Raw genomic sequence first — 6,062 nt, forward strand, 5'->3', positions numbered from 1 at the left:
TGTTCCTAACTTTTTTTGGAAAAATCAGTTTTTGTAAAAAATTAATAATAATCACAGGGTGTTTCATAATGATATAATGATGTGCAAATCTTTGAAGGAGGTCTTCAGAAAGTAATTTCAGGGGGGGGGGGTGCTTCCAATAAATTTGAGTCAGGCCTTAAACTTACAACTTCTGAGAACTTTTTTCTACATTAGCTAATTTCAACAAGAAAAATATATTTTAATACTACATTTCAATTAGAAACTATTTTCACTCACATTTCACATTTTTTCGCATACATAATAGTTTACGAGCAAAAAAATAAATTTGTTTTCCTTACAATTGTATAGGAATCTTTTGCTCGTAAACTGTTAAGTATATGAAAAAATGAGAAAAGTGAACACAGTTTCTAAATGAAATGTATTAAAAGGTACTTATTTTTCTTGTTGGAATTAGCCAACGTAGAAAAAAGTTCTGAAAGAAATAAAACCATGGGTTGCTAATTTATTTAATTCAGACATAAAACTAAAATAAAAAAGACTACCAAAAAATATCATTTGACTAGTTGTTAAGGGGGCGATTTAGTATGTATATTTTTACCATGTAACAGAGCTTCAGATGAGGACACAAATCATCGAAGAAACTAACATGATTGAATATTATTATATATCAATGTATTCGCAATGGTTCCCGCTAGTGAGTGAAATAAATTTCAATGCTCATGAGAACAGAAGAATAATTTAAATAAATGCCAAAGTACCTCAATTTTAACCATACTGTTAGTCTGCCAATATATTGGATTTACGACGGAACTAGGTCAGGCACAATAACCAAACTACTTCACTCACTAGAACGGACACTTAGGATCATTTGTATTTAATTTTCAGATTAATATTTATTAACAATTCTATAATTTGTGTCCTCAAGTAAGATGACAACATTTTACACACGACTCCATGTTATATTATATTATATTATATATTTAAACCAGAATTTTAGCGGTTTCTATCTTCTACAAGAATTTCTAAATAAAATTAGTTTGTGTACTCTGTCACAGGTGTCGCTACCCTTGAAAATGAAAGCGAAAACACAGAGTTGGTTTATTGTAAATTGTATTGGCCGAGAAATAGTGAAATTTCTGGCGTTTTTAGGTACTGAAATCTTTAAAAGTAAAACGTGTAGAACAAAAGTAGGGGTAAGCACAAAAATAAAATCCTTGATGTTTTGTTTATTCATGGTTACCGTTTAAATTTACCCAAATAAAATAATAACTAAAAAAAAGCGTTTGCAAAACATGCGTTTGCTATTATCCTAACCCCACATTTTAACAATTATTTTCACGTACTTATAAAAAGTAAACAATTTTATATGTAGGACTAAGCAAGTAAATGTTATAAGAATATTTACATGTGGAATTATATATAAAAAAGATAGTATTTTCGTAGATTTCAGTACCTAAAACCTTAATGGTTTGATCGTTTTTTGCACCTGTTTATTCGTTTTACTGCGGCCGGCGTCTTTGAAAATACTCAGGTGGCATGACATAACATTCCTATTATTTGATAAGCTTTAGATTATTCAGTTATTAAATGTTTGAAATTATTTGTCTTTGCGGAAAACACTATTTACAGAATATGGGACCCATAATGGTCTGATATTATCTTTGATATATAAATATGGGTAATATTTTAAAAGTAGGTAGGTACCTAAGTAATAAGATTTTGTAAAGCTTAAGTAGTACGAAAATATAACGCATAAAAAACCAATAATATGTACTAATTTTTCTTTATTAAGAATAAAGATTAAATTTTACGTACAGGGTGTCCCACATAAAATCGTTATTTATATTGTAGCCTTGGTAGTTTCAAAATAAATTTACAGCTTAAAAATTGGTCTGGCTCAGGTAGATTTCTGTTTCAATCTACAAATCAGTAGCTACTTACCGATAAGAAGGAAACCACTAGTCTAGTCGAGAAGTGAGTTTTTTTTGCGAAAAATAGTTATTGTAATCCTAAAAATATGGTTGTTAGTACATTGGATTCGGAATTAAATTCAGAGAAAGAAGTATTTTTTAATTTATCCGCAATTAAAAATAGCAATTGTTATAAACAAAAAACGAAGAGAAAAAAGGGAGTCTCCGTTTTTTAACTATAACTAAAAAAATATTGAAGATAGCTGAAATTTCAAAAAAGATCCTGAAAGAGGAGAAAATTTCAGCAAAATAAGTCAGGAATTGTAGCTCCATTATTTATAATTTTAATTTGACGTTGAAAATATAGCTCCGCGCGGCGGCGGCGGTTTCCGCGTCGTCGCGTCGCCGCCAAGCAAAGTGTGCAACACAAAATAATTTTTTTATAGTATTCAATATTAATTTAAAAATCTAAATAAATTATAGTGTCATCTAGACACTTGAAGGAACACAGCCCAGTTGGAAAATAATTTTTAACTTGACTTATGTTAAAGTTATTCAATTGTTAATGAACTAATTTTTCGTGGTCCTAATCTTTCATAAAACTTGTTGTAAAACTTTAAATAATGTATCTAAAATTTTTTTTCTTTCTGGGAGGTCTTTTTATATACATAATAAACAAGATTCCGTTGTAAAAGTTTATAAAAGTTTTTTCATTTGTTTATAATGATTTTTTAAAGTTAACAAAAAATGAAAAATCCGGGAAATGTTATAAAAATTTTTTTTTACCAAATGTTTGATTTTACTTGTTTTTCTATTAATATATTGCGTTTATTAACTTAGCTAAAAAAATTTTAACGTTATTTGTTTATAAATTTGTTATAAACAAATGGACAAGTTTAATATTTTTGAAACATTTTTTTGCCATTTTATTGTCTTGGTAAATTAATGATTTTTAAAAACAAAAATTTTTCTTAAATAAATTTTTTAATTGTTTATAATCGATTTTTATATTTATTTGTCATTTAAATTATTTATTAAGAAATCATTTTTTTTTAAATCATCATTTGCTATTATCAATATAATTATAAAAAAAAAATTTATTCAAATTTTCATTGTTTATTTTATAAACAATTTGTTATAAACAAATTCTGATTTTCATTTTATTTTTTTTTCGTAACTTTAACGAATTATAAATACAGCTATGTGCATCAAAGTGGTAAATAACATTTTTTTCTAATTTTTATTGCATTTTTAAATACTTTATCACATCAAAGCTGAAACGGTCACCTATTTGATAAACTTATAAATTGTTATAATTTCTAAATTATTGATGATACGGTCTTTGACATTCAGGTAGATCTTTTAGATAATTTATTGATCTATAACATGAATTTTTTTACCTGCTTCATATCTACAATGGTTATATTTTTATAAACATTTGTATATAAAAAAATGCATTATCTAATTCTTTAAATGACTAAAACTTTTAAACTATTGAAGTTACGGATTCCACTATTTAAGACAATTTTATAGAGTAACTACTGGACTACTCAATAAAAATTTTTTTATATTTTTTATTCCATTTGTTTACGATGTTTTTTTATTTGTTTAAATTATCACACGATTAAGGGTACATTTTCTGGATTTTCTGTACTTTTTTTCTAACTAATGTCAATATTTTATATTCTTCTTGTTGTTTTCTTCAATTTTGTCTATTTTTAATTAAACACTTAACTTTTGTAAGAGCAGAAACTCAAAATTTTAACCAATTGTGCAGCCTGGAAGATATTTACGGAATACAATGAACTTTTGAGTTATAAAATAAACAATGAAAATTTGAATAATTTTTTTTTTGTAATTATATTGATAATAGCAAATGATGATTTAAAAAAAAATTCTTAATAAATAATTTAAATGACAAATAAATCAAAAAAACGATTATAAACAATTAAAAAATTTATTCAAGAAAAATTTTTGTTTTTAAAAATCATTATTTTACCAAGACAATAAAATAGCAAAAAAATGTTTCAAAAATATTAAACTTGTCCATTTGTTTATAAATTTGTTATAGCTAAGTTAATAAACGCAATATATTAATAGAAAAACAAGTAAAATCAAACATTTGGTAAAAAAAAAATTTATAACATTTCCCGGATTTTTCATTTTTTGTTAACTTTAAAAATCATTATAAACAAATGATAAAACTGTTATAAACTTTTACAACGGAATCTTGTTTATTATGTATATAAAAAGACCTTCGAGAAAGAAAAAAATTTTTAGATACATTATTTAAACTTTTACAACAAATTTTATGAAAGATTAAGTCCACGAAAAATTAGTTCATTAACAATTGAATAACTTTAACAAAAGTCAAGTTAAAAATTATTTTCCAAATTTTCCTGTGTTCCTTCAAGTGTCTAGATGACACTAAAATTTATTTAGATTAGATTTAGGCCCGATTTTTGAAAAAAAACCTAATTCGCCCGGACTACTAGGCTTATTTTATTCATTATTCAATTCTTCAAAAGTCTTCAAAATTTAGAAATAAAAAGTTGTCATTCTGGGAACAATTGTTTATACAAATTTTGACTTTTTTAGTATTTGTAGAATAAGCTTTACAAGTCGATTTTTCAGAGCACTATATTTCATTTTTGCAATAAGTATTTCGTTCTAAAAAAGTTTTTTTTCTGTTCTTCATTAGTATTATTTTTGGTTTTCCATTTAAAAATTAAAGTAAGTAGCAAAAAAAATAGTGTATCTGGCAATTGAATTCAGATCCACTATAACTGCAGGCTAATTATATTTGAAATCGCATTATATTGCTTGGTAATTGTCCAAAACATGACATAAATTTATTTAATTTTAATAAGCAATAGCATAAAATCGATGTAAAATTTCCCTGGGAACACGATGGTGCAATTATTTTTTTGCTACTTGCCGTAGTTTACGAGATATTTGCGAAAAACCTTATTTTTTACGGGTTTTTTGACCTTTTGACCCCTTGCCTGATCACCTAGGTCAAAAATTTTTGCGGATTCGGATTCCTGAGGGTCGAAAACATATTTGCGCCCAGGTTTGATCGACAGAGGAAAAAATGGAGGTTCAGCCTTCATTTCAATGGACTAAATACATACAGTAATATTATATATATATTTTATGCCTATACATATTATTCTCCAAACGCAATTAGTAGCAAGATTCTATATATTTTAGTAATTAAGCAGTGTTTTTAAGTTAAAACGACTCGTCAAAGTAAAAAAATATTTCAGGTTAGGTATATATTTTTTTTACTGAAAATAGCAGTTAATTTACATTATCGGATTGTTAATGTGAAAATATAAACATTAGACTGTTGACTATTCCATGTTATACGTGTTTTAAGGTCACTTTTGAAGAAGAAACTACATGTAATTTTAAAAACCGTATTTCTGTTTTTATAATGAAGGAATAGTAATTATAAGATTGTTTAAGCTTATTAACTAAAAATTATTGCCTACTCAATAAAAAAATATTATTGTCCTCGATAATCTATTACTGATTAATAAAATATTTACTCTCTTTCCTTATAAGATTGTATGCACACAAATTGGAGCCGTTCCTAAAAAATCGGGCGAATGTGGCTGCAGTTTAAATTATTAGACTTGAAGCGTTGGCCGCTAGAACAGCACCTGCCGGGGTCCCGTTTCGTGACTGACGCTGGGCGATATTTTTTGTACAAAATCCCGTCCTTAATGTGTAGCAAAAATCAAATTTCTAAGTTCAACCGTTTTCGCGAAAAAAAAAATAAATCCTAATTTTTTCCGCCATTTTGAGATTCGAATATTTTCTCGGGGGAGCTCAAATTGAAAAAAAAGTATTGGAAGTATAGTCGAGAAAATAAAGCACTAAACCTCCAAAATTTTTCGATCGAGTCATATCAAGATGGGGGGTTTTTGCATTTGATTTCTAAAATTATGTGAAAAAAATATATCTTTGCATTGTTTTTCGGCCAAATTGCATTTGTGCAATGCAAAATGCATCAGGAAAAATGCATTTTTTAAAGTCACTTAGAAAAAATTCATAACTCGGCTAATAAATCTGGAATGGATTCAAATCAGGGTCCTGGGGGTTTTCGAGCGCCCCAAAATACCCCCTGATGTGATTTTCGGCTCATATACGCGAATTTTACAG

This window comes from Anoplophora glabripennis, unplaced genomic scaffold, assembly GCF_000390285.2.
Source record: "Anoplophora glabripennis isolate ALB-LARVAE unplaced genomic scaffold, Agla_2.0 scaffold1099, whole genome shotgun sequence".
Taxonomy (NCBI): domain Eukaryota; kingdom Metazoa; phylum Arthropoda; class Insecta; order Coleoptera; family Cerambycidae; genus Anoplophora; species Anoplophora glabripennis.